The sequence below is a fragment of the Bos grunniens genome, chromosome 10 (genome assembly GCF_055505025.1).
Source record: "Bos grunniens cultivar Pamir isolate PY7600 chromosome 10, Bosgru_T2T1.0, whole genome shotgun sequence".
Lineage (NCBI taxonomy): Eukaryota > Metazoa > Chordata > Mammalia > Artiodactyla > Bovidae > Bos > Bos grunniens.
Genome location: NC_141174.1, coordinates 25,821,346 through 25,849,334, shown reverse-complemented (window position 1 = coordinate 25,849,334; position 27,989 = coordinate 25,821,346). Strand labels below are relative to the sequence as shown.

The 27,989-nt window shown below is 36.9% G+C and overlaps 1 protein-coding gene and 1 pseudogene across 33 annotated transcripts in view; one reads left to right on the top strand and one right to left on the bottom strand.

The window, feature by feature from the left end:
- FUT8 (fucosyltransferase 8) overlaps positions 1 to 27,989 on the top strand; it is a 361,102-nt gene that overhangs the window by 72,754 nt on the left and 260,359 nt on the right. For 4 of the 33 annotated variants that reach the window (XM_086320211.1, XM_086320226.1, XM_086320214.1 and 1 more), the window contains one exon: positions 24,757 to 24,799. The exons of 26 other annotated variants lie outside the window; for them this stretch is intronic. The gene's annotated coding sequence lies outside the window, so the exon portion shown is untranslated. Of the gene's footprint in view, positions 1 to 24,614; positions 24,800 to 27,989 lie in introns of all 33 variants that reach the window. 3 more of the 33 variants (XM_086320212.1, XM_086320225.1, XM_086320209.1) reach the window with 1 other exon arrangement.
- The window catches only part of LOC147364170 (UDP-GalNAc:beta-1,3-N-acetylgalactosaminyltransferase 1-like), an 87,354-nt pseudogene that overhangs the window by 25,404 nt on the left and 33,961 nt on the right, over positions 1 to 27,989 (bottom strand).

The window sequence follows — 27,989 nt, the reverse complement described above, 5'->3', positions numbered from 1 at the left end:
GTTTGCTTTGGCAGATTGGGTCTTTCAAGGAATTGGTCCATTTCTTCTAAGTTAGCAAGTTTGTGGGCATAGAATTATCCAAATATTTCTTTATTATCCTTTTAATATCTGTAGGATTGCTAGTCATGGCCCATCTTTCATGTCTGATATTAGTAATTGACTTGTCTCCTTTTCTCCTTAGGAAGCTTGGCTAGGAGTTTATTCATTTTATTGGTCTTCTCAAAGAACCAGCTTTTAGTTTTGTTGGTTTTCTTGTTTACCCTGTTTTCAATTTCACTGATTTCTGCTCTGATTTTTATTATTTATTTTCTGCTGCTTATTTTGAATTTAATTATTTTCTTTTCCTTGTTTCCTAAGGTAGAAATTTGAGTAGTCAACTTTACTTTTTTAATTTAAATATATGCATCCAGTGTTAAGTTTCTTTCTAAGAGAGAAAATGTAGTATGGTATTTGCTGTATCCCACAGATTTTTATGCTTTATTTTCATTTTTATTTAGTTAAAAATTTTTTAAAAATCCTCAACACTTTGATTCATGTATCATTTGTATATGTTGTTAATATCTACATACTTGGGGATTTTCTGGCTGTCTACTGTTATTAATTTCTGGCTTAATTTCATTGTGGTCTGAGACCATATTTCATTTGATATCTGTTCTTTTAAATTTGTAAAGGTGTATTTCCTAGCCCAGAATATAGTCTGCTTGGTGAATGTTCCCTCTGAGCTTGAGAAGAATGTGTATTCTGCTGTTGTTGAATGAAGTAGTCCATAGATGCCAATTGTGTCTTGTGTTCAGTTATGTCTCACTCTTTGCAAGGCCATGGACTATAGCCCACCAGGCGCCTCTGTCTCTGGAATTTACCAGGCAAGAATACTAGAGCGGGTTGCAATTTACTGCTCCACGGGTTCTTTCCGACCCAGGCATTGAACCCATGTCTCTGTGTCTCCTGCATTGGCAGGGGCATTCTTTACCACTGTGCCACCTGGGAAGCCTCTATGGATGTCAATTAGATCCAGTTAATTGATGGTGCTGTTCAGTTCTGTGATAGTCTTACTGATTTTCAGCCTGTTGGTTCATTTACTGATAGTGGGGTATTGAAATCTTCAGATATAATAGAGAATTTATGTATTTCTTTTTGCAGTTCTACTAGTTTTTATCTCAAGTATTTAGTTCTGTTGTTAGCTGCATGTATATAAGGATAGTTATATCTTCTTGGAGAATCAACCCTCTATCATTATATACTGTCTCTCCTTATTCTGGAAATCTTCCTTGCTTTGAAGTCAGCTCTATCTGTTTTCTTTTGTTTAGTGTTAGCATAGTATATCTTACGTTATCCCTTTTCCTTTAATATATCTATGCCTTTATAAGTGGGTTTTTGCAGACAACATATAGTTGGGTCTTGTCACTCTGAATTGGTGTATGTAGATCACTGACATTTAAAGTAATTATTGATATACTTGTTAGTATTTACCATATTTTAAATGTTTTCCATTCCTTGCTTCAGTTCTTAGTTTCTGGTTTTGTTTTTTTCTTTTCCTTTTTATTTTTTTTTGGCCTTCCACTCTGTTTCTGCTTTCTCTCATTTTAATTGAGCATTTTATATGGTTCCATTTTCTATCCTGTTATAGTATATCATTATATTTCTTAAGGAACTTTTTTGAATGGTTGTCTCAGAGTTAACATTTATACATTTCTAGGTAATTCAAGTTCATTTTCAAATAATGCTACACTACTTCATGGATACACAAGTACCTTAGAGCATTTTCAGGTCCTTTCTCCCATCCTTTATACCATTCTGTCATTCATTTAAGTTTTCTATAAGCTGTGATCACAAAATATATGGTTTTGAACACGTTATTTGTTAGATTAAGAATAAGAAAAATAAGAGTTTTAGTTTTGCCTTTATATATTGCTTTTCTTATGCTCATCATTTCTTTATATAATCCATGTTTCTTACCAGTATATAATCTTATTTCTGTCTGAAGAACTTGTTTTTACATTTCTTGCAAGGCAGATCAGTAGGTTTTCAGTTTTCTCAATTTTTGTCTGAGACGGTTGCCCACCCCCCCGCCCCCCCACTTTTGAAGGATAATTTTGTTGGGTACAGAATTCTAGGTTGGTGTTTATTTCACTCATTTTGTTTGCATGGTTTCTGAAGAGAAAGTTCAATGTAATTCTTATTTTACTTCTTTCTAGATAAGGTTTATTTTTTTTCTCCTCTCTTTGTTTTTTTTCTCTTCTTTTTTTGTTGACTTACTCATCTGTTGTTCTGTAAGTATTTTAGTATTTGTTCTGCTTGGAGGACACTGAGCTTCCTGGATCTGGCTTGGTGTTTGTTACTAAAGACATTTTTGTTTTCTGTTACATTGTTGTTGATTTGTAACATTTCCTATTGATCTTTTCTTAGAGTTTCCATGTTCTGCTTTTATTACCAATTTGTTCTTACATGTTCACTTTTTCCATTAGAGCCCTTTGCATATTTACCATAGCCTTTTTTTAACCCATTGCTAATTCTAAAGCCTCTGCTGTATGAGTCTGGTTTTGAGGCATGCTTTGTTTCTTCAGATTGTGTTTTTTTGCCTTTACAATGCTTTCTTTTTTTGTTGCTATCCAAACATGGTGGGCTGCTATCTATGGGGTCGCAGAGTCAGACACAATTGAAGCAACAGCCACAGCAGCAGCAAGCATGGCATAGTAGATAAAAAAGAGGAGGTAAATAGATCTTTCACTTCAATTCAGTCGCTCAGTTGTGTCCGACTCTTTGCGACCCCATGAATCGCAGCATGCCAGGCCTCTCTGTCCATCACCAACTCCCAGAGTTCACTCAAACTCATGTCTATCAAAATAGATCTTTAGTGTGAGGTTTTATATTTATCTGATTAGGATGCCATGCCGTGCATATATGTTCAGTTGTGTCCAGTTCTTAATTGTGTCTGACTCTTTGCAACCCAATGGACTGTAGACTGGCAGGCTCCTCTGTCCATGAGATTTTCCAGGCAAGAATACTGGAATGGGTTTCCATTTCCTCTTGGGATCAGGAAGATCCCAAGAGGAAATGGAATCCAACCCTTGTCTTCTGCATTGGCAGGTGGATTCTTTACCGCTGAGCTACCTGGGAAGCCTGTATTTGGTGTCAGAGGCTAACATTTCTTGCAGTGTCCTTATTTTGGCTTGTTCTTTTGTCTTTGGGTTATGTAGAGAATCTTTAAATGGGGTCTCAGACTTTGAAGTTCTTTTTACCTGTAATGCTCTGTTATTGTATAGAGTTGTATTGATATGGAGGTAAGATGGTTGGGAGTTTTGTGGTATTGTGATTAGGTCTCAGTTTTTTAAACCTGATTTGTGTATCTCTTCTGTTCTTTGAAGGCTGGAGGGAGCTGGAGTTAGGTAAGGTACTTCCTGGTAGGCTAGGTTCTGTTAAAATAATGTTCTTTTCAGACTGTCTTTTTTAAGAAGAACAGAAAGCTTTGGGTATATTTTAAGAATTATTATGTCTCCCTTCCCCCTGCTGGAAATAAAGAAAATTTTTTCAGATTATCACAGTTGAGAACCTGGTAGGGCTCCTGGAGGTAAAACTCTAGAAACTGTTGGGGCCTTTCAAAGACTGAGCTCTCTCATGGTTTTTCATTCTAAGCTAGTCTACACTGAGTCTCCAGCAGTTTGTCATTTACTGTTTAAAGTGTTCCTACTGATACTGGCTCCAGCTGAAGATTTATCTTCCTAGGCTTTGCTTCTTGCACAGTGTGATTTTCTGTATCTACCTGTCTCTGTAGTTTTCAGGTTAGAGGTTTGCCCTCTGGCTTCAATTCCCTGATTAATTGAAGAAGAGTGGTTGATTTTCATTTTTTCTCTTCAGCTTTTTTATTGCTATAAGGACAAGTGTGATGAATTTCAAGTTCTTTACATGTTGAACCTGATTGAAGGTTATTTTTGAATCTTTTTGACAATTTAGTAATGGTAAAGACTTGGTACAATACTCTTTGTCTGATTTGGCAGTATTACTCATTTGCAATGTGATTTCCTTCTGGAATCAGGTTTGCACATTTTGAGATCATGCATTGTAATTTGCAGGGATGAGTAAAGAACTTTTCCTGAGGGAAGTTAATATTAGGACTGATTTTCGTTATTGGTAAGATGGCTCGTTTTGAGTCCATTTACTGTTACTCTGCAAATTTGGTTTGGGGGTAACAGCAGCTCTCTTTGCATGTGTGGTTTGGGGGCAACAGCAGCCTTTGTTTCCTGTGTTGATAGAGTTTCATTTTTATACCTTACAAAAAATATCTGATTTTATAGTCTGTTTCAGAATAAGGTCATGTCAAGTTACACCAATTTGTACTCTGATAACTATACTGATGATTCTAAGAGTGGTTATTAAACCCTTGTACTGATATTTTTGTATTTATGGAACCAATTAATTGGATGACCTCTTTATGTTGAGTGTCTTAATTTAATTAGATTTCCCACTAAGTATTTTTATGAGTAGAATAAGGTAATGTTAATCCTTAAATTTTCTCTGATGTGGTAAAAAACTTAATGTACCTCTTGCATATTAGATATATTGGTAGAAATTGAGATATAAGAAGAAATTGGTTTAAATTATACATAAAATGTAGTTTATTTTCTTTTGCAAAACCTTCATATTAAAAAATTACTGTTAGAGAAAATTTAGACAACTTTTTCTTAAAGTAAAAGAATCACTTTTAATCCCTCTAGCGTAACATGATTGTAGTTACAGGTGGATGTGTGTGCCTTCTAGTACTTTTTTGTACATAGACTTTTTTACATAGTTGTGATCACAATTTATTTTTAAATGTGTGCTTTCCCTGGTGGCTCAGACGGTAAAGTGTCTGCCTACAATGCGGAAGACCCAGGTTCAATCCCTGGGTTGGGAAAATCCCCTGGAGAAGGAAATGGCAACCCACTCCAGCAGTCTTGCCTGGAAAATCCCATGGATGGAGAAGCATGGTAGGCTACAGTCCATGGGGTTGCAAAGAGTCAGACACGACTGAGCCACTTCACTTTCCTTTTCTTTTTGCAGTTAGTAGTATATTCTCTCATTCTGCATCATTGTGTTTCAAAAATAATATTTTTTCTTTGAGTAAGGTATTATTAGATTGATCAGACTGACAGTTTATTGTACCTATCGCTGTCATGAACTGTATGTGCATTTAGCTTTTCTCTGTGCTATTTCCTTGCCTGGATTTTCAGAAGTCTCAATTTCTCTTTCTTTCAGCTTCTCTCTCTTTCTTTTAAGGAGTATTTTATATATTTCATGTTCTCTCCCACAGTGCTAATTAGTTTTTACTGGATCTTGAAAAATGGATTTTTTTTTTCTCATATGATCAGAAAACAATGCTTTCAGACTTATATTGCCACAGTTATTCACACAGGTTTGTTCTAAAAAGTGGAAGATTTTCAACCGGATGATAAAATGATCCCCTAGATATGTCAGATTTGGTATTCTAGACTCCCACCCTTAGGTTGTATTAATAAATTGTCTTTATCCAAATAATTTAATATTTTACAAATTGGATTTTTTCTTTCCTCATATTTATGGGTTTAATGTGATCTCTGTGTCAGGATTCCTTTTAGATTTTCTGTGGTCTTCTGACTTGTCCTCTGCCTGTCATTTGTGCTTAGAGCTCAGTTAGGTCTAGTCATTTGAATGGAAAGTCAGTCCTCAGAGAAACTTATAGAAACTTCTGCTGAGTCTGATGATTCTGAACTTACCTAATTCTTTATACACAATATTTAGCAGTTTCTCAGCAACCATTAGTTAATTTTCATTGTAAATTATACACTAGATTATTGAGTGTTTTTTAAATGGGAAAATTGTTAATTGAACTTTTACTCTTTTGAGTGCCCAAGACAACTGCATGGATAAGATACAAATTAAAGTCTTGAGGAGGCAAAAGTCCAAAGGAAAGACATAATGCTCTGCAGTTATGCCAAACAGGGAACTATGCTCGTATAAAAGATGCTTTGTGAACATAGGGAGAGAGTAATGCTGTCCCCAGAGTGTAAAAGTAAGGAATTTGAGAATGACATCTGAAGGAGGTGACAGTTGAGTTATGGCAGAGAGATTTTTAAAGCTAAAATTCAAGTATCTGTTCTCCAAAATTTCTTCAACTCTAGACTTCTCTGGTGAAGTTACAGTGTACCATAGCATTCAGTTACAGATCTATACAAAGAGAAGTACTGCTTCTAGTAAGGACCCTGATACTTGGCTGGTTCAGGATCAACAATCCAAAACTATGTTTTTCTTGGCATATTATGCTTACTAGTAATATTGCTATGACTGCTCTACTACCGCTGCTGCAGCTGCCTCTTCCGTTGCTGTCACTGCCGTTGTTACTACAGTGCTGTTTCTAATGCTACTGCTGTTACTCCTCCTGTGCCTTCTACCGCTATCCTGCTGCTCCTACCTCCGCTACTACTTTACCAAGCGATACTTGTTTTTACCAGGGACAACTTTATGCTCCTTACAGATTTAAGGTGGGAGATTAGATCATGTTTTAGGTACAGTTTTCAAGAGAAAAAAGGGATTGTTTTCACAAAAACTTAAAATTGCCCCCATTTTCAAGAAGTATTCTGGTAATGTCAAGTTCTGCTTATGAATGGTTATCCTGTGTTTCCCCTTTCTTTATGTTTCTTGGTATTACTTTATGCATGACAGTATGATTGAACTTTTATAATTATATTTATTCCAAATAAAAATCAACCTAAATGTGCAGCATTTCTCTAGTTAAATGTATGCTTTTGTTGTTGTATTCCTGGGGATTCTGATTATTTCTTTGAGCATTCAGGTCAATCAGGGTATTTCTAAGGTGAGTTCTAGGGTGTTTGTAGGGAGAATTCTAGGTGTTTGTAGGGTGAGTTCTAGAATTTCCGTAGAGAGTATAAGCTATGTAGTAAGACAGGTGTGGTCTGATTCCTGATTTGGATTTGCTTGCTGTGCTTGGATAGTTAAATTAGATGCTGAGTTTCCAAATCTGTAAGATGTGGGTAAATAATAATACAGAGTCTTTAGCACAGTGCCTGGTGTATGCATGAAGTAATGACTCAATACATGTTAACTATTATTATTGTTAACTGAATAGGCATTCCTTAAGTTTCAAGCCTCAAACGTATGGACCTTGGAGAATATAAATATTAATATCTTGGGGCCACTTCGAGCCAAGACTAAATTTTAGGAAGCACGTTTTTATTTATTCATAAAGTGATTTTTTTTTGCATTTTTTAACTTTAGCAAAATACATAATTCTTTTTATTTTTTTGTATATATATTTTTATAGAGAAGATTGCTTATAGAATGATCAGTTCTCACGTGCCTTTCTGACCTGAAGCTAATCTAGTGTCTACAGATTTTGTCAAAAAATTTTCAAAGAACCTTAATATTGTAAAACAGTCATACAGAACACTTAGCACAGTACAGAAGAACAGGCTCTTGGCTTATGCTTAAATTCTGGCATAGGATGAGACCACAGGTGTATAGGTTTCCCTGTGATGTGTGTGTATGTGCTAAGTTGCTTCAGTTGTGTCTAACTCTTCACGACGCCATGGACCATAGACTGCTAGGCCTCTCTGTCCATGGGATTCTCCAGGCAAGAGTACTGGAGTGGGTTGCCATCTCTTCCTCCAGGGGGATCTTCCCGGCCCAGAAATCAAACTTGCATCTCTTATGTCTCCTGCATTGGCAGGCAGGTTCTTTACCAATGGCCCCACCTGGGGAGTCCCTTCCTGTGATGTAGGTATTATATTATAGCAAGAGTTGATGAGAGAACCTTTTCACAGCTTCTAGTCTGCATAAGTTGACTCACTTGGGATAAGTTAGAGTAATCTGAACTGTGTTGCCAAACTGTAGGGAGAGATGTCTTTTTTTTTTTTTTTTAAGTTCTGTATTTGAAAAGTACCTCACTTTAGGTGTTATTAGTGATACCCGATGAAGGCAGCAGAAAAGTCAAGAGACAAATGTAGTCAAATCTAGATTCTATATCCTGTAATCTTTTCAGTCAGGAGTTCTAGGTTCTAGAACCAGGTTTGTGAAATACTGAGGGACCTCTTAAGGGAGCCCACTGATAGTCAAATGATTGATATCTTTTTCTTTGTCTTTCTTTCTTGGGCAATGGAGGTTGGAAATGCATTCAGGGTCACGAAACCTTTTTTTGTATGATTAATGTCTGAAAAGAAATATTCCACCTTCCACCCAGATAGTGTTTCTCTTGGATACTTATATTTTTAGAACAATTATGTTACTGTGTTTTTAAGTTCTGAGTTCCTGACTTGGAATATGGTATAGACAGTTGCAGAATAGGTAAGTCTTACTTAAAAAGTATTTATTACTTCCTGTGCCACCAAATAGCACTAGTCCCTCATAATACAGATACATTCTTAAAAATGCTAGGAGAGTTATCTTTTGGTGATAGTTTAATTTATTGATATACTGTGTAGTTTTGAGATTTTAAGAAAGTGCTACTTTTTTAAATGAAAAAGATGGCTTAAAAACAAGTTTCTTTTAAACACCAGTAAATTACTTGACAGTTTGATTTATTGTGATTGAAAGGGTTTTTAGTTGATCTAATTTTAGATTCTAGAGAATGCTTTACAAAAATACCTGGTTAGTCAGTTAGAACAGTGGTGGACTTTCCTGGTGGTCCAGTGGTTAAGACTCTATGCTTCCACTGCAGGGGCACGGATTGGATCACTAATTGGGGAAGTTCTACATGCTTCGGGGTACAGCCAAAAAAAAAATAATACAGTGGTATTTTTCATACATACTGTTAAAAATCAAAATTTGTGGAGTGATAGCAATGGCACCCCACTCCAGTACCCTTGCTTGGAAAATCCCATGGACGGAGGAGCCTGTTAGGCTGCAATCCATGGGGTCGCTAAGAGTCGGACACGACTAAGCAACTTCACTTTCACTTTTCACTTTCATGCATTGAAGAAGGAAATGGCAGCCCACTCCAGTGTTCTTGCCTGGAGAATCCCAGGGATGAGGGAGCCTGGTGGGCTTCCGTCTATGGGGTCGCACAGAGTCGGACACAACTGAAGTGACTTAGCATAGCATAGTGTTATACAGTGACACTTTATCACGGAGACTGTATTAGTAGGCAGCATCAGATAAGCTTTTCCTGACCATTCAGACTAAGTATCTTGTAACTTTTTGTCATATTATCTTATGTATAACACTCTTGTTTCCCTTGTGTATATATGTATGTGTGTGTGTGTATTTGTATTTAGTGATTATTTTCATGCTGGAATGAAAATTCAATGAGAAACCTTTTCTTCTTTTTCATGAAAACCTTTATTAAGTACCTAAATGCACATGGCCTGAACCATGTATGTGCAGTTTAAGGCCTGAGTGCTTGGCTGAAGGCAGGAAAACTGTTGGCCTTTATCCTGTTTGCAGAGCGTCTACTGTTCATAGTTGGGTCAGTCCTATGGCATGCAAAGGAGAAGATAAATATCCCAGAGCAAGATTATGCTGAAGTCGAATAATACCGGGGGTAGGGACACTGAACCATCCCTTCTAGTTAACCCCTTGGGATATAACCTGAGCACCTAAGTTATAGCTTCTGACTCATAGTGGGTAGTCAATAAGTATTTGATGGTGGATGGAGGATTTTCTTTTCTCTTTTTTTTTTTTTCTTTGAGGGAGGAGTAGCAGGTTTGAATGCAATATAAATAACTTGAATTCATTTTCATAAAGACTGTGCCAGGAAAATATATCTGCTTACTAAAGAATACATTTAACAATTTAAAAATGAAGAATTAAGAACTCCTTAGTTTTAAGGCTTGCTGATTTTCATCATTGTAACTCTTAAAGGAAAATATAAATCATGATAATTGAGAATTCAAGAGAAATTTTGGTTGATGAAGTGGTAATACATTTGTAATAAAAGTTATACATACAATTAAAATTTTAGAAAAACTTGAATACCATGAAATCACTAAAAAAAAAAACCCTTAAAGGAAAAATCTCTGAGGCAGAACTTTATTCTAGAATCTAGAGGAAAAAAGAAGTATAAAGTAGACTTTAAATAGGATAAAGATTGCCAGAGCAGGCCAATCTGAGGCTAAATATTGTCAGCCAGAAAAAATGGCCTAGAACAGATGTTAGATGGAGGAACCCAGAAGTAAAACCTGCAAGCTGCTGTTGAATTAGATTGTGTTGGATCCATCATGGACTCTCCTTGTTCAGTGCAACCTTCTATGTCCAATACAGTGTCTGGCACTTAGTATTCTCTGCATAAAAATTTTTCCTGAGAACTGCATTAATATGTAGGTAGTAAATTCCTGAGAGCTGATTTCAGACATTTTAGAAGTATCTTTAATACCAGATTGTGGTAGATTTTTAGCTATATATAATTAAAGAAAAATTCTTTTAACCTTTTAGGGCAAAGGATTGGAACTTGTGCTAATACACTTGACCCTTGAACAGTGCAGGGGTCAGCAGCACTGACTGTCCCCTCCCTGAAAATATTGTAAATTTACATTTTCTGTTTACAAGATAAACCTAAATTGTCTGTCAGATACTAAGACTGGACATCAAAAATGAAAAGATAATATGAAAAAGAAATTCATATTTATAGCTATAACAGTTCATGCACTGATAACAAGGAGGTAGCAATATGATTGCTTTATTATAGCCTAGTGTAATTGATATGATTGCTTTGTAGTAGCCTAACCTTACACTAATGAATGAATCATTATAAAATTTTTATGGCATGCAGTGTTTCAGTCATATTCATGATACAGTATTAGAAACATTGTTACATTAAAAACACCCTACTTACCTGTGATGATAAGCAGTTTCTCCAATTATGACAGCGTTTTGCTCTATGGTAATGTAATTATTTGAAAGCAAAGTTATAAAACAGTAAGAAAACTAACGTATTATTAATTTTGAATACCACTTACCTTATGCCTGTTTAAGAACAGGCTATCCACTTCAAGGCTGTCCACTTCATTGCAAGTTTTGCATATGATGTGTTACCCAGTGAATACTTGGGTGATGATGATACAAAAAAATCTCATACAGTTCTTGCTGTGTAGTTACTAAATTTTTCAAAGGAAGACCATACATATGCATTAGATGAGTTTGTTAACTGTACGGCATGATTAGCATTTACTGTTTAAGTGGAAGGTCTTCATCCTCATTGTCTTCACATTGAGTAGGCTGATGAGGAAGAGGAAGATATGAAGTTAGTCTTGCTGTTTCAGGGGAGGCAGAGGTGGAGGAGGTAGAAGGGGAGCAGGAGTGGCAGGCACTTGGTATAGCTTTATGGAAATATTTCATAATTTCTGTCTTTTTTGCTTTTGCATTTTTCTGAAACTTTCTGTATGGTACCCATCTTTATACCGTTTTGGGAAGATTCCCCTGGAGAAGGGAATGGCTACCTACTGCAGTATTCTGGCCTGGAGAATTCCATGGACAGTATAGTCCGTGGGGTCGCAAAGAGTTGGACATGACTGAGAGACTTTCACTTTCACTTTCCTACCATTTGCTTAATTTCAGTTCCTATATCATAAAAGCATCCATGTTGTAAAAAAGAAGTCAAAAGCAGTCTTGAATAATCAGACCTTATCTGCCAGACATTAGATTCTGTCTAATGTCAGTTTGTTTTCTGGCACTCATTCTTCTCTCTCTCTCTCTTTTATTTATTTATTTATTTTTTTCTTCTTTTTTATATATATATTTTTTAAATTTAATATATTCCTTACAAATTTAAGAACCCATCCTGAACCCTCCTCCCTCCTCCCTCCCCATACCATCCCTCTGGGTCGTCCCAGTGCACCAGCCCCAAGCATCCAGCATCGTGCATTGAACCTGGACTGGCATGAAGTATAGTCCATTTACACTGTTGTGTAAGTTTCTGGTATACAGCAAAGTGATTCAGTTTTATATATGTATTCTTTTTTGTATTCTTTTCAATTATGGTTTGTTATAAGATAATTGGATATAGTTCCCTATGCTATAGAGTAGGACATTGTTGTTTATCTATTTTATATATAGTTTTTTGTATATGCTAATTTCAAAGTCCTGATTTCTCCCCTCCCTCCCTATTCCTCTTTGGTAGCCATAAATTTGTTTTCTTTTTCTGTGAGTCTGTTTTGTAAATTATTACATTTGTATCATATTTTAGATTCCACATATAAGTGATGTCATGTGATATCTGTCTTTCTAACTTACTTCACTTTAATATGATAATCTTTACGTCCATCCCTATTGCTGCAAATGCCATTTTTTCATTCTTTCTTACGGCTGTGTAGTACATTGTGTATGGTCTTCCCTGGTAGCTCAGCAGTAAAGAATCCACCTGCAAGGCAGGAGACACACAGAGATGCGGGTTTGACACCTGGGTCAGGAAGATCTCCTGGAGAAGAGAATGGCAACCCACTGCAGTATTCTTGCCAACAAATCCCATGGACAGAGGAACCTGATGGGCTACAGTCCATAGGCTCGCTAAGAGTCGGACATGACTGAAGCGACCAAGCATGCACATATATTTATACTACCTCTTTATTCATTTATCTGTTGATGGATATTTGGGTTACCTCCATGTCTTGGCTATTGTAAATGGTGCTGCTGTGAACATTGGAGCACACGTTTTCAAATTAGAGTTTTCTCTAGACATATGCCCAGAAGTGGGACTGCTGAATCATATGGCAATTCTGTTTTTTAGTTTTCTGAGGAACCTCTGTATTGTTCTTTATAGTGGCTGAGCCAAGTTACATTTCCACCAACAGTGTAGGAGAGTTTCCTTTTCTCCACACCATCTCCAGCATTTATTATCTGTTGACTTTTTGATGATGGCCGTTCTGACTAGTATGAAGTGATGCCTCATTGAAGTTTTAATTGGCATTTCTTTAATAATTAGCAATGTTGAGCACCTTTTCATATACCTATTGGCCACCTATATATCTTCTTTGGGAGAAGTATCTGATTAGGTCTTCTGCCTTTGATTGGGTTGCTGCTACTGTTGTTTTTATTACTGGGTTGTATGAGCAATTATTTGGAAATTAAGCCCTTAATGGAAATTAAGCCCTTGTTGGTCACATTGTTTGCAAATATTTTCTCCCAGTTTGTAGGTTGTTTTATTTATGGTTTCTTTCGCAGTGCAAAAACTTGTTTGGTTATGTCCCATTTGTTAATTTTTTGCTTTTATTTCTGTTGCTTTGGGAGACTTATCTGAGAAAATGGTATTATGATTTATGTCAGAGAATGTTTTTGCCTATATTTTCTTCTAGGAGTTTTATGGTGTCATGTCTTGTATTTAAATCTTTAAGCCATTTTGAGTTTATTTTTGTGTGTGGTTTGAGGGCATGTTCTAACTTCATTGATTTACATGTAGCTGTCCAGTTTTCCTAAACCCATTTACTGAAGAGACTGTCTTTTCTCCATTGTATATTCTTGCCTCCTTTGTCAAAGATTAACTGCCCGTAGGTGCATGGGTTTATTTCTGGGCTCTCCAGTCTGTCCACTGATCCATATATCTATTTTTTTGATCAATACCATACTGTTTTGTTTACTGTAGCTTAGTAGTATTGTCTGAAGTTTTGGGAGTGTTATGCCTCTAGCTTTGCTTTCTTTTTTTCAGGATTGCTTTGACCATTCTGGGTCGTTTATGGTACTGTATAAGTTTCGGGATTATTTGTTCTAGTTCTGTGAAAAGTGTCATAGGTAGTTTGGTAGGGATTGCATTAAGTTTGTAGATTGCTTTCAGTAGTAGTCTAGTCTTCTTCCTCATTGTCTGGTACTGATTCAGAAACACTCATCTCTGTCAAGTCATGTTCTTATTAATTGCTCTTGTTTTGTGTCTGTAAGCTCTTGAATGTCTCCAAAATCCTTTTCTTGAAACTCTTTTACCCCCAAACTTTTTTTGCCATGTCTTTGAAGATCTCTCAGAATTGCTTTTGAGTCCTTGATTGGCTCTTTCATAAATCCTGTGAAGTCATGTAACATCTGAACACAGTTTTCTCCAGGAGGAATTTGTTTTGGGTTTAATGGCTTTTTCTGTAACAGTGATAGAAGTACAGTGGTGTAATCCTTCAGACTTTCATGATCTGTTGGGTTCTCTTCCATAGCTTTGACAGTCCTTTCCATAGAGTCCTGCATGTTATGAACTGTAAAGGCTCTCTTTACTAGAGAGACATTTGGGGGCAAGTGGACCATTTTAATGCCTTTGGTGTTGAACTCATGGGGTTCTGGGTGGCCACGTGGACATTGCCCAATATCAAAAGAACTTTAAAAGTCAATTACTTACTGGCAAGGTACTCCCTGACTTCAGGGACAAAACATAACTGGCATTCTCTAGTTTTAGGGCCTTCTCCTTTCTTTTGCTTTAAGTTGTCATATAATGAATTTGATTTTTCTCTAATCATATTATATTCTATAGATATTCCTTTCTTATATAAATCCTGTACCCAAATAAAAGCTGCATTTTCAATATATGATAAAAAGGTATTTTGCAAAATGTGCAAGGTTTTTGCACCTGCTGGCTTTATTACAGCGATGACTTCATGAATTTTCTTTTCTTTTTACAATGGTCCTTACAGTGGATTCATTTATCTTGAAATGACAAGCATTGGCAGCTGCAGACTTGAGTCTATGGGGCATATTGGGCAATTCAGCTTTTTTTTTGTAATGTCATGAGTTTGCTTATCGGGAGTGCTTCTAGCGTCACTAGTGGCACTTCATAGGAGTCCCATGATGTTATTCTAAGTTTATGGTATTGTACTGAACATGATAAAAAATATGTGGAAACCAGGAGAGATCACTTTTTACTGCAATGCGCAATTTACTGGAGAGACAAACTGCTCTTGCAGAGGTGATTAATGTCACATGGCATTTTAAGCAGATAACTCACAACACTTGAACTCATCACAGTGGCAATAGGAGGTGACTCTGAAATTATTATAGTAATACAGTATGTACTCTGGTTAATTTTTTACAGTTATGCTTTACTACTGTGTCTTTATATTTGTTTGCATTTTCCTTAACTGTGAAAGTCACCATGTACGGTCTGTGTTGTGTGCCTAAGTTTTGATATTAACTTTTTATATTGAATTTGTGCATATTTTATAGTCATAAATGACAAAATAGATTCAGATTTGCATATATTTTAGGTATTCATACCTAAATTTTTAATTTTTTAAAATATTTCTAGGCTACATAGTTCATCTATGAGTTTTTCAAATTGTTGCAAATCTCCAAAAACTTTTTCAATATTATTTATTGAAAAAAATCTGTGTAAGTGTAATGTTGTTCAAGGGTAAACTGTAATATGCTTTTAATTGTTTGCTGCTTTGTTCTTATCTGTAGCTGGACCCTTATTTTCATGAAAGTTAGAGGGCAGGCCTCCCTGGTTTTTTGAGTTTTGATAGCCAGAATTTGAGTCTATGACCAGTGCACTAATACCAGGATAGAAAATCTTGTATTTATTTTGTTCAGTTCAGTCTCTCAGTCGTGTCCGACTCTTTGTGACCCCATGAATCGCAGCACGCCAGGCCTCCCTGTCCATCACCAACTGCCAGAGTTTACCCAAACTCATGTCCATTGAGTCGGTGATGCCATCCAGCCATCTCATCCTCTGTTGTCCCCTTCTCCTCCTGCCCCCACTCCCTCCCAGCATCAGGGTCTTTTCCAAAAAGTCAGCTTTTTGCATGAGGTGGCCAAAGTATTGGAGTTTCAGCTTCAGCATCAGTCCTTCCAATGAACACCCAGGACTGATCTTTAGGATGGACTGGTTGGATCTCCTTGCAGTCCAAGGGACTCTCAAGAGTCTTCTCCAACACCACAGTTCAAAAGCATCAATTCTTCTGCGCTCATCTTTCTTCACAGTCCAACTCTCACATCCATACATGACCACTGGAAAAACTATAGCCTTGACTAGACGGACCTTTGTTGGCAAAGTAATGTCTCTGCTTTTGAATATGCTGTCTAGGTTGGTCATAACTTTCCTTCCAAGGAGTAAGCGTCTTTTAATTTCATGGCTGCAGTCACCATCTGCAGTGATTTTGGAGCCCCAAAAAATAAAGTCTGACACTGTTTCCACTGTTTCCCCATCTATTTCCCATGAAGTGATGGGACCAGATGCCATGATCTTCATTTTCTGAATGTTGAGCTTTAAATCAACTTTTTCAGTCTCCTCTTTAACTTTCATCAAGAGGCTTTTTAGTTCCTCTTCACTTTCTGCCATGAGAGTGGTGTCATCTGTATATCTGAGGTGATTGATATTTCTCCTGGCAATCTTGATTCCAGGTTGTTAGATCTTAGTAAATAAATTTCCACAGGATTTAATTGCCCTGCTAAAGAACTCTGTATTACTTAGTTATATAAAGTTATGACGATTGAATAAAGGGGTGAATGAGTCATCAAAGCTTTTCTCTTGCAGTTACTGTTTTCAAACTTGTGTGTGTGTTGGTAGCAATGAAAAAATCACTTAATCCTCGATGGACTTGAGAAAACACCTGGAATCTTAAGTTGTTTGTGTCTTCATGGAGTAAAAGAGGTTGATTAAATTGTCCTTTCACAAGTGTAAATAAGAAAAGGATTAGTCTAGATTTTCTTCTAGGCTTCTATTTCATTTACAGTTTTTTTAAATACTCCCTTCATTTTAATACATCCTAAAATTTGATGAGTATACTTAATATGTTAATGTGCCCCTCCACCCAAAAAGCTACATTAAATCAGTATGGTGCTTTTAATCAGGAATATAATACTAATTTGTTGTTGTTTAGTTGCTCAGTCATGTCTTACTCATTGCTATCCCACGGAAGCAGAATGCCGGGCTTCCCTGTCCTTCACTATCTCCCAGAGCTTGCTCAAACTCATGTCCATTGAGTTGGTGATGCCATCCAGCTATCTCATCCTCTGTCATCCCCTTCTCCTCCTGCCTTCTGTCTTCCCCAGCATCGGGGTCTTTTCCAATGAGTCGGCTCTTTGCATCTGGTGACCAGTGTTGGAATTTCAGCATCAGTCCTTCTAATGAATATTCAGAGTTCATTTCCTTTAGGATTGACTGGTTTGATCTCCTTGCTGTCCAAGGGACTCTAACACAACAGTTCAAAAGCATCAAATCTTATGATGTTAATAGTTTAATGTTATGTCAACTAAAACAATCTTCCCTGAGGGGGAGGGTTTTAAAATTCACCACATAGTGATTATGCCTAAGAAAGAATAAATAGATTAATCCTGTTATCAATGCCTGTTCTAATTAAAACCAAAGTATACATATTAGTAAGAGATATAGTAAATACTAGATTAAACCATTTTATTTTATTTATTTATTTTTTGATTAAACCATTTTAACAAGAACAAAAAGAATAAACATAAGTTAAGGCTAAGATACTGCCAAAGGTGGGATTGTTTGCTAGGTCCAGGCTGTGAGTGCTATAAGAGGATTATGTGTGTTCTGCACATTATTTATCCTGTAAGAGGTAGTCAGTACATAATGAGTGATAAGTAACTGCTAGTTTATTAGCAGAGGGATTTCAGAGGATGTCCGGGAAGGAACAGAGGAAGAAACAGAGGGTTGTTTGAGCTGTTAATTGCCAGGAACCAGAGATTATATAAACAAACGCTGTCTAATATGGTAGCCAACAGCCACGTGTGGCTGTTTACATTTTGAAAGTTAAAAATTTAATTTTTCAGTTTCACTAGCCATATTTCAAGTGCTCTGTGGCCACTGTCAGTTCAGTCACTCAGTCGTGTCCGACTCTTGGCGACCCCATGAATCGCAGCATGCCAGGCCTCCCTGTCCATCACCAACTCCCAGAGTTCACCCAGACTCACGTCCATCGAGTCAGTGATGCCATCAAGCCATCTCATCCTCTGTCGTCCCCTTCTCCTCCTGCCCCCAATCCCTCCCAGCATCAGAGTCTTTTCCAATGAGTCAACTCTTCCAATGAGGTGGCCAAAGTACTGGAGTTTCAGCTTTAGCATCATTCCTTCCAAAGAAATCCCAGGGCTGATCTCCTTCAGAATGGACTGGTTAGATCCCCTTGCAGTCCAAGGGACTCTCAAGAGTCTTCTCCAACACCACAGGTCAAAAGCATCAATTCTTCGGCTCACATCCATACAGGACCACAGGAAAAACCATAGCCTTGACTAGACGGACCTTTGTTGGCAAAGTAATGTCTCTGCTTTTCAATATGCTGTCTAGGTTGGTCATAACTTTCCTTCCATGGATTTCCCTGATGGCTCAGACAGTAAAGCGTCTGCCTACAATGCGGGAGACCCGTTTTCAATCCCTGAGTGGGGAAGATCCCCTGGAGAAGGAAATGGCAACCCACTCCAGTAGTCTTGCCTGGAAAATCCCATGGACGGAGGAGCCTGGTAGGCTACAGTCCATGGGGTTGCAAAGAGTTGGACACGACTGAGCGACTTCACTTTCACTTTCCTTCCAAGGAGTAAGTGTCTTTTAATTTCATGGCTGCAGTCACCATCTGCAGTGATTTTGGAGCCCAGAAAAATAAAGTCTGACACTATTTCCACTGTTTCCCTATCTATTTCCCATGAAGTGATGGGACCAGATGCCATGATCTTTGTTTTCTGAATGTTGAGCTTTAAGCCAACTTTTTCACTCTCCACTTTCACTTTCATCAAGAGGCTTTTTAGTTCCTCTTCACTTTCTGCCATAAGGGTGGTGTCATCTGCGTATCTGAGGTTATTGATATTTCTCCCGGCAATCTTGATTCCAGCTTGTGCTTCTTCCAGTCCAGCGTTTCTCATGATGTACTCTGCATAGAAGTTAAATAAACAGGGTGACAATATACAGCCTTGATGTACTCCTTTTTCTATTTGGAACCAGTCTATTGTTCCATGTCCAGTTCTAACTGTTGCTTCCTGACCTGCATATAGATTTCTCAAAAGGCAGATCAGGTGGTCTGGTATTCCCATCTCAGAATTTTCCACAGTTTATTGTGATCCACACAGTCAAAGGCTTTGGCATAGTCAATAAAGCAGAAATATATGTTTTTCTGGAACTCTCTTGCTTTTTCCATGATCCAGCGAATTTTGGCAATTTGATCTCTGGTTCCTCTGCCTTTTCTAAAACCAGCTTGAACATCAGGAAGTTCATGGTTCACATATTGCTGAAGCCTGGCTTCGAGAATTTTGAGCATTACTTTACTAGCATGTGAGATGAGTGCAATTGTGCATAGTTCGAGCATTCTTTGGCATTGCCTTTCTTTGGGATTGTAATGAAAACCGATCTTTTCCAGTCCTGTGGCCACTGCTGAGTTTTCCAAATTTGCTGGCATATTGAGTGCAGCACTTTCACAGCATTATCTTTCAGGATTTGGAATAGCTCAACTGGAATTCTGTAACCTCCATTAGCTTTGTTCGTAGTGATGCTTTCTAAGGCCCACTTGACTTCACGTTCCAGGATGTCTGGCTCTAGGTGAGTAATCACACCATTGTCATTATCTGGGTTGTGAAGATCTTTTTTGTACAGTTCTTCTGTGTATTCTTGCCATCTCTTCTTAATATCTTCTGCTTCTGTTAGGTCCATACCATTTCTGTCCTTTATCAAGCAGTATATATATTCGATACCATATTGAAAAAAAAATATATATAGAACACTTCCTCATTGTAGATATAGCTGATATAGACATTTTCTCAAAGATTTTAATGATCCAGATAATCATAGTTTTTAAGATAAGATTCTTAGGATTTTTTAGTTTAATATTTATACTGTAAAATTTATTTTGATTTTTCAGTTTTATCATAGATACTCCACTAATTTTTAATTGTTATTTTGTGTTTTTAGATGTTATTTTAATTTAATTTTGAGAATAGGTCCCATTTATAATATAAATTAATGGAAAAATATGAAATGATAACTGGAACTTGTCCTTCCTGTTAACGAAAAGCATCAATTCTATTAAGTAAGGTAATGAATAGAACAGTGAAAATTCCTTTTAAGGTTTTTACTGTCAGTATTTTAGGAATATGAAACTTTAAAAAATTGCTTCTAGTTCTTTTGGCTAAACATGATAATGTATTTTTCAGTATAGTGCCAGGCTTACAAAAGTTTCTGATTAGGTGTTAGTTAGTTCTTTCAATACATGCATTCATTCACTGGGTCCTGGATCCAAAACCAGATAGATGATCATAAGAATTCCCTGAGAAGTTTTTAAAAAATACAGATATCCATGACATATGGCCTATGATTATATATAGCAGTGTATTAGTATACAAAAGGATTTTGTCTAATTTTTCCTTAGCATTAACTCCTTGAGAGAGAATTGTTGGCTCAAAAGATTTAATCATTTGAGATTCTTGATTCACAGAAACAAATCCCCTTCAGAAAATTTGTATCAATTTACAAACTTTCCCTCACATTTTCTCTACACTGGGTGTTATTGAACTTTTAAGATTTTCTCAGTGGATGAAAAGGATCTCTTATTTTAGTCTGTATTTCTTTGTCTATGAGTGAGTATCAACGTTTCTCATAAGTTTTTTTGAAATGGATTTTTGTGTATTCCTCCTCATTTTAAAAAAATATTTTGGTAAATTATCTGTTTTTGTTATCTGTTCTCTCATAAACCTAAAATTCTTAACTTTGATAAGCAGTAAATTGAATGATAGGGCTTAGAAGGCAGCACCTAAAAATAAGAATTGTCATCTGGAAGATGAGGTGATTTAGATTACTATGCAAATATGGCCATGATGTTAAATCTGTCACATATCTGCAGGATTCTTTTACATATTTCAATCTATTCTCTCATAAATGATGTTTCAGGAGTGATCATTTTCAGTGTGAGTGTGGGGGAATTGGATTAAAATTTTCTAGTATGAAGAAATCAGATATTTTGCTACTATCATTTGAACACTGATCATTACAGTTGGTTCTGGGTGGTATTGAAATTAGTTTGAAACCATGCCCTTAGTAATGCCATCTGACAAAACTGTTTGTTTTACTTTCTTGCCTATGTATAAATGTGATTACAACAGAATCCCCTTAATTTGGGGACTGTTTATCTTTGTGTCCCTAGTGGCTTATAGTATCTGGCCCTTTAAAAGAAAACTCATTTACTTTAGTCCCTACACTTCTGATACCAGACATGTGGGTTTCCCACACCAGTAAATTCTATAATTCTCTAAGAACACCAACTGAGAGTTAGCACAGACTCCACAGATTAAGGGGTCAGTCCCACAAGACTACCCTTACTTCAGGTATCAATTGCGAGTAGTGGGTGCCCAGGTTACCTGTACTTTTGTTTGATTTGACTATAAATCGAGTTGGGGGCGGGTGGGAGACTCCTGAAATCTCCTCAGGTTTGATAATTGTTGTCATGGTTCACAGAACTCAGGGAAACATGTTTGCTAGTTTATTTTAAAGGATATAGTAAAAGATAAAGATGAATAGCCAGATGATGAAGGACTAGGTCTGGGATGGGTGTGCCCCCTCCCAGTACATGGATGTGTTCACCAGTTTGGGAGCTCTCCAAACCTATAGTTTATGGATTTTTTTATGGAGATGTCATCATGTAGATGTGATGGATTATTAACTCAATGTCCAGTCCCTCTCTTCTCCATGGAGGATAGGAGGTGGAGCTGAAAGTTCCAAGCTTCTAATCATGACATGGTCTTTCTGGTGACCAGCCTCCATCCTGAAGCTATCTAGGAGCCCACCAAGAGTAGCCTCATTAAAATAAAAGAAATTCCAAGGGACACAGGAGTTCTGTGTAAGATGCTTCTATCACCCTCATCACTCAGATAATTATCAGGATTTTGGGAGTGCTGTGTCAGAAACTAGTGCCAAAGACTAAATATCAGGAAAAAAAATTGCTCCTACCAGCCCTGTCACTCAAGCAATTATAAGGGTTTTAGAGCTCTGTATTAGGAACCGGAGACAGAGACCTATGAATATATTTCTTATTATGTCACACCATGATTGGGGGGGGGCGGTTAAGAATGCTTGTTGATGTGATTGCCTTTTTATCTGAATCTACTCTTTCTACTTTATTATTATGGTAACATCTCCATTTTGGGACTAATAAAACTATAACAAAGTATAGAAATAATCTCTGCTTTTCTCTTTTAAAATTATTTAAAATTTAAAAATCATTATAAAATACACATAGAGTTTGGCATTTTAACCATTTTAAAGTGTACAGTTCAGTGGCGTTGAGTAGATTTACATTCTTAATGCACTCATCACCACCATCCACCCATAGAACTTTTTTCATTGGCAAAGCTAGTACTGTTGGGTGGTAACTCCCCATTCCCCTACCCTCAACCCCTGTTAACCACCGTTCTACTTTCTGTTTCTGAATTTGACTACTCTGTGTTCCTCATATGAGTGAAATCATACAGTATTTTCTTTTTCTGACTAGCTTATTTCACTTAGTGTAGTGTCTTCGAGGTTCATCCGTGTTGTGTGAGGGTCAGAATTTCCTTTCCATTTAAGCCTGAATAATATTCCATTGTGCATGTTATACTGTATTCTGTTTATCAGTTTTTCTGTCAGTGGACACTTGGGTTGCTTCTGTCTTTTGATTATCATGAGTAATGCAGCTGTGATCATGGGTATACAGTTATCTCTTTGAGACCCTGTATTTAATTCTTTTGGATATAAACCCAGAAGTGGAATTGTTGAGTCATATGGCTTACTCCTTGGAAGGAAAGTTATGACCAACCTAGACAGCGTATTAAAAAGCAGAGACATTACTTTGCCAACAAAGGTCTGTCTAGTCAAGGCTATGATTTTTTCAGTAGTCATGTATAGATGTGAGAATTGGACTATAAAGAAAGCTGCATGCAGAAGAATTGATGCTTTTGAACTGTGGTGTTGGAGAAGACTCTTGAGAGTCCCTTGGACTGCAAGGAGATCCAACCAGTCCATCCTAAAGGAGATCAGTCCTGGATGTTCATTGGAAGGAATGATGCTGAAGCTGAAACTCCAGTACTTTGGCTACCTCATGCGAAGCGTTGACTCATTGGAAAAGACCCTGATGCTAGGAAAGATTGAGGGCAGGAGGAGAAGGGGACTACAGAGGGTGAGATGGTTGGGTGGCATCACCGACTCAATGGACATGGGTTTGGGTAAACTCCGGGAGTTGGTGATGGACAAGGAGGCCTGGCGTGCTGCAATTCATGGGGCCACAGAGAGTCAGACATGACTGAGCGACTGAACTGAACTGATGGTAATACTGTTCTTAATTTTTGAGAAACCGCCGTAGTGTTTTTAATATTGGCTGCCCCATTTTATATTTTTACCAGCAGTGTACTGGGTTCTAATTTCTCTTCTTTCTTGCCAACACTTATTTTCTGTTTTTCAATAATTGCCATCTTAATGAGTATGCTGCAGTATTTCATTATGGTTTTGATTTTTCATTTCCATAATGACTAGTGATATTGAGCATATTTTCATGTACTTATTGGCCATTTGTACATCTTCTTTGGAGAAATGTCTATTCAAGCAAATCCTTTGCCCACTTTTTGTTTTAGGAATTTTCTTTACATGTTGGATATGAATCTAGTTCTCTATATCTGGATATTAATTCCTACATTAATTAAACATTCTCTAAGTGTTTTATAATTCTGTAGCATATATTTCATTTTTCTTATAGACTTCAATATAGTATATTTGGGGGGGCTGATGAGGAAATATGGCTTTATTTTTTTTAGAACAGATTTATTGATATATGACTGACATTCTAAGCCCTGAATACATTTTAAATATGCAATGTGATAAGTTTTGACATATGTATACATCTGTGAACCCATTGCCACAGTTAAAACAGTGAACATATCTATCACCTTCCAAAATTTCTTCCTGTCCCTTTGTAATTCCTTCTCTTACCCCCTCCTGACCTTCCCCCCTTTCAGGGAAATACTGATATACTTTCTGTCACTATAAATTAGTACATTTTCTAAAGTTTTAAAAAATGGAATCTGTAGTATGACCTTTTAGGAGGAAGTTGCTTTTTCTACTCAGCATAATTATTTTGAGATTCATCCATGTTGCTGCATCCTTATTTCTCTTCTTTTTGTACCACTCAGGTAGTCTCTTGAATGGTGTAGCAATCTGGGTCCAGTAAGGAGATGGAAACCATACAGTTGGTTAAATAAGGAAAGTTTAGTATCAAGAATTATTAATATGTCTAAAGAGTTAAAACTATAAGATAATAAGGAAACTTTATACAGTATTGTAGGGCTTTGGGAGAGTACCCAAGGAGGAAAGATTTGGAAGGGGTTAAGATGTCATTGGAGAAGATGGGGTTCAGTGCACTGGACAGCAGAGAAGTCCATGGTTTGTATAGGCCCGAGGTGGTCTGAAGTTGCTGGATGAGCAGTAGGCAACTCATTGGAGTGTGAGAGGAGAGCAGGGGATCAGCCACTGACAGAATGGGTGTGTAGTGGGAGTTTAGGTGCCAGCAGGGGCAGGAAACTTTTGGAGTGGGTGGGCTGTCTTGGGGGCTTGCAGGAGGGACAGCTTGGTGTGTATCCATCTGGGCCACAGGCAACTATGTTCAGTCTCAGGGCTTGTAGAGGGAGTATAGACGCTGGTGCTGGTAAGAGACCAAGCCCATAAGGGACATTGACACTTTATTATACCAGGTTGAGGCTTCAAGGTCACAGGATGGTTTTCTCTGTAGGTGGCTAAGACAGTACTCTATTGGAAGTCCTCATATCTGCACCTACTTCAGTGTCTCTTGAGTGCCCTCTATTGAGAGAGGTAAACATGGGGCATGTTGAAGGAATGAGCATACTGAAGGAACTTTCTTGTCTGTCATACAGCATATATTGATGGATGCATTCAGAGCCGAGGGGCAATAAATGGGTAAGTGACACACGTGGATATATCACAGTTTGTTTTTCCATTCATCTGTTGATGGGCATTTTGGGTTCTTTTTTAGTTATTGGTTCTTACAAGTAAAGCTGCCATGAACATTTAATATACCAGTTTTTGTATGAACACATATTTTCATTTCTCTTCGGTAAATACCTAAGTGTGGAATGACTGGGTCATAGAGTAGGAGTGCATATAACTCTTTAGGAAATTACTAAATAGTTTTCCAAAGTAGCTTTACCAAAAAAAAAAAGTAGCTCTTTTTGTTTTTGATTTTGTTGGCAGTGTATAGTTCTTCTATATCTTACCAACATTTGGTACGGTCATTCTTTTAAATTGTAGACATTACTAACTGGTGTGTTTGTGTGGTCGTATCTCCTTGTGGTTTTAATTTGCATTTCTCTAATGACTAATGATATTGAGTATTAATTCATGTGTTTATTTACCATTTGTATATTTTCTGTGGTAAAATGTTCAGATCTTTTACCCATTATTTTAATTGATTTAATTCTTCATTATTGAATTTTGAGCACTCTTTATATATTTTTTGTTCTATGCTTTGCAGACATTTTCTCCTAGATTGTGGCTTGTCTTTTCATTCTCTTAACAGTATCTTTTGAGGAGCACACATTTTTAATTTTGATGAGGCCCAGGCAATCAATATATTTTTATATGGATTTTGTTTTTGTATCTAAGATGTATTTGTCTAATCCAAGCTTAAAAAAGATTTTCTACCAAGTTGTCTTCTAGACGTCTTATGCTTTTAGGTCTTATGCTTCATTCTATGATGAATTTTGAATTGCTTTTTAAAATATGGATCATAAGCTGATGGAGGTTCATGTTTTTATGTAGTGGTATCCAGTTCTAGCATCGTTTGTTGAAAAGGTTGTCCTTTTGATATTTGTCAAAAATCAGTTTGTCATATATATGTGGGTTTATTTCTGACTACCAGATTTGTTCCACTGAACTCTTTGTCTGTCTCGATGCTGCTATCATTTTGATTACTGTGACTTTATAAGAAGTCATGAAGCCAGGTCATGCTACCCCTCTAAATTTATTCTTCTTTTACGGCCTATAAGATATTGGCTGTTGTACTGGTTGTCAATTTATTGCCTCTCAGCTCCAGATTTATCCTTTTTTTCACCTGCTCTGTGAAAATGTATCAGGTCCTTTAAATATTTTTCTTTTGCCATCTTGTACAGTGTTAAGTTTTGTCACTAGAGAATGCTGGAGAGAAATTGAGAGTTTTGCTTCTTGGTTCTTGTGTGCTTGCTTTGTGGTCTCCAGCAGCATACTCATCTTCTCCAGTGTCAGCCCACATAGCTCCCCTAGCCTACATCTCCTGAGCACGTGCGGCTTTTTCTCCACTAGGCTCCCTGAAGTGCAGAGAGAGCAGTGGTAACTGCAGCCGTCAGCTAGCACCTTCTCTTTGTGTCTCTCCTTCGTGTGGTTTGTAGCGGATTACCTTGGTGGGACACTTCCAGGTCAACAGCTTTTGTTTCATAGCTCCCTAAAGACTGGATTTCTGGCAGGATCCACAGGCAGATTTTCAGCAGGTTCTGCCTGCATGTCACCAGAGCACCTTCTCTACCATTCAGTGAGATAGACCTGTGCCCTCTCCAAGGTCTGAGTGTCAGCCCTGAAATCGCCTGAAAGGAGTTGGTAGAGGTTCTTGCTTAGCCACTCTGTCTGAGCCTTAGGAAGTATTGGCTGCTGTTGTGTTCTTTAGAATTCTGTTTACTTCTCACTAGTTAACTGCTACTACTTCAATCTCTTGTTACAGTTAATGATTCTATATACTTCACTTTCAGTTTTCAAATCTCTGTAGCTACTCTCCTGATTCATTCAAGAGGGATGCAACTGTACTATGTCGTTCACATTTCTTTATGAGTTTTAGAAGCAATTTATAAATGTCTATCTGAGAAAAGGATATTGGGATTTTTGTTGAATCTGTAGATAAATTTGGGGGAATTGCATAGGATCTATAGATAAATTTGGGCAGAATTGAAATCTTAACAGTGTTGTCTTTTAAGCCATGAATAAGGCTGTCTCCATTTACTTATATTTTTAACATTTTCTTAGATTTTTTAATTTCTTTCAGCAGTGTTTTATCGTTTTTAGTGTACAGATCTTTCCAATACTTTGCCAAATTTATCCCCAAGTATGCTATTTTTTTCTCTTATATATGGTGTTTTATAAAAGGTATTTTTAAATGGTATTTTATAAATGGTATTTTTTTTAATCATTTTTTTATAACTGGTATTTTTTAATTCAATTTTTTAATAAATGGTATTTTATGCCATCTATAAATGATATCTTAAAAAATTCCAGTTCTGTTTGTTCATTGCTAATATATAAAAGTACAATTTATTTTTGTATGTTGGCCTTGAATTTTAGAACCTTGCTAAGTGAACTTTTCTGTTCTAGATTTTTCTTTTCTTTTTATTGATTCCATTGGATTGTCTACATGAACAATCGTGTCTTCCGTGAATAAAGAGAGTTTCATTTCTTTCAATCCAATACAGATGCCTTTACTTTCTTTTTTTCTTTCTTTTCTTTTTTTTTTTTTTTAACTGACTTCACTGGCTGGACCCTCTAGTATAATGTTGAATAGAACTGGTGATAGTGGATATCCTGGTCTTGCTTCTAGTCTTAGGGGGAAAGCATCTTTTCTTTCATAATTAAATGTGATATTGATTATAGATTTTTTTCCTAGACCCCTTTATTAGATTGCTTTCCTTTTCATTCCTAATTTGCAGACTTCAAATAAGGGACAGATATTGGGTTTTGTCAAATAATTTTTTGGTGTGTTTATTGAGATGAGAGTTACTGTGTGTTCTAGCCCTGCTGCTGCTGCTGCTGCTAATTCACTTCAGTCCTGTCCGACTCTGTGCGACCCCAGAGACGGCAGCCCACCAGGCTAATGCAAATGTCTGTTGTGCACAGTTTTGTATTGGCAGTTTCCCCCCTCACCCCACAGAACCCTTCCTTCATGAAAGCAGTCATTCTGCATGTATAATATCTGGGTTTTAAAAAGTATTTTATTTTCAAATATCATTTCTAATTGTTTAAAATATAAACTAATTATTGAACTATGGTATGAAAAAGTAGAGAGAAAAATTAAGAACTATTTGGAAAAACATATACTGAGGTAACTGTTAACTTACAGTTGAAACATCGT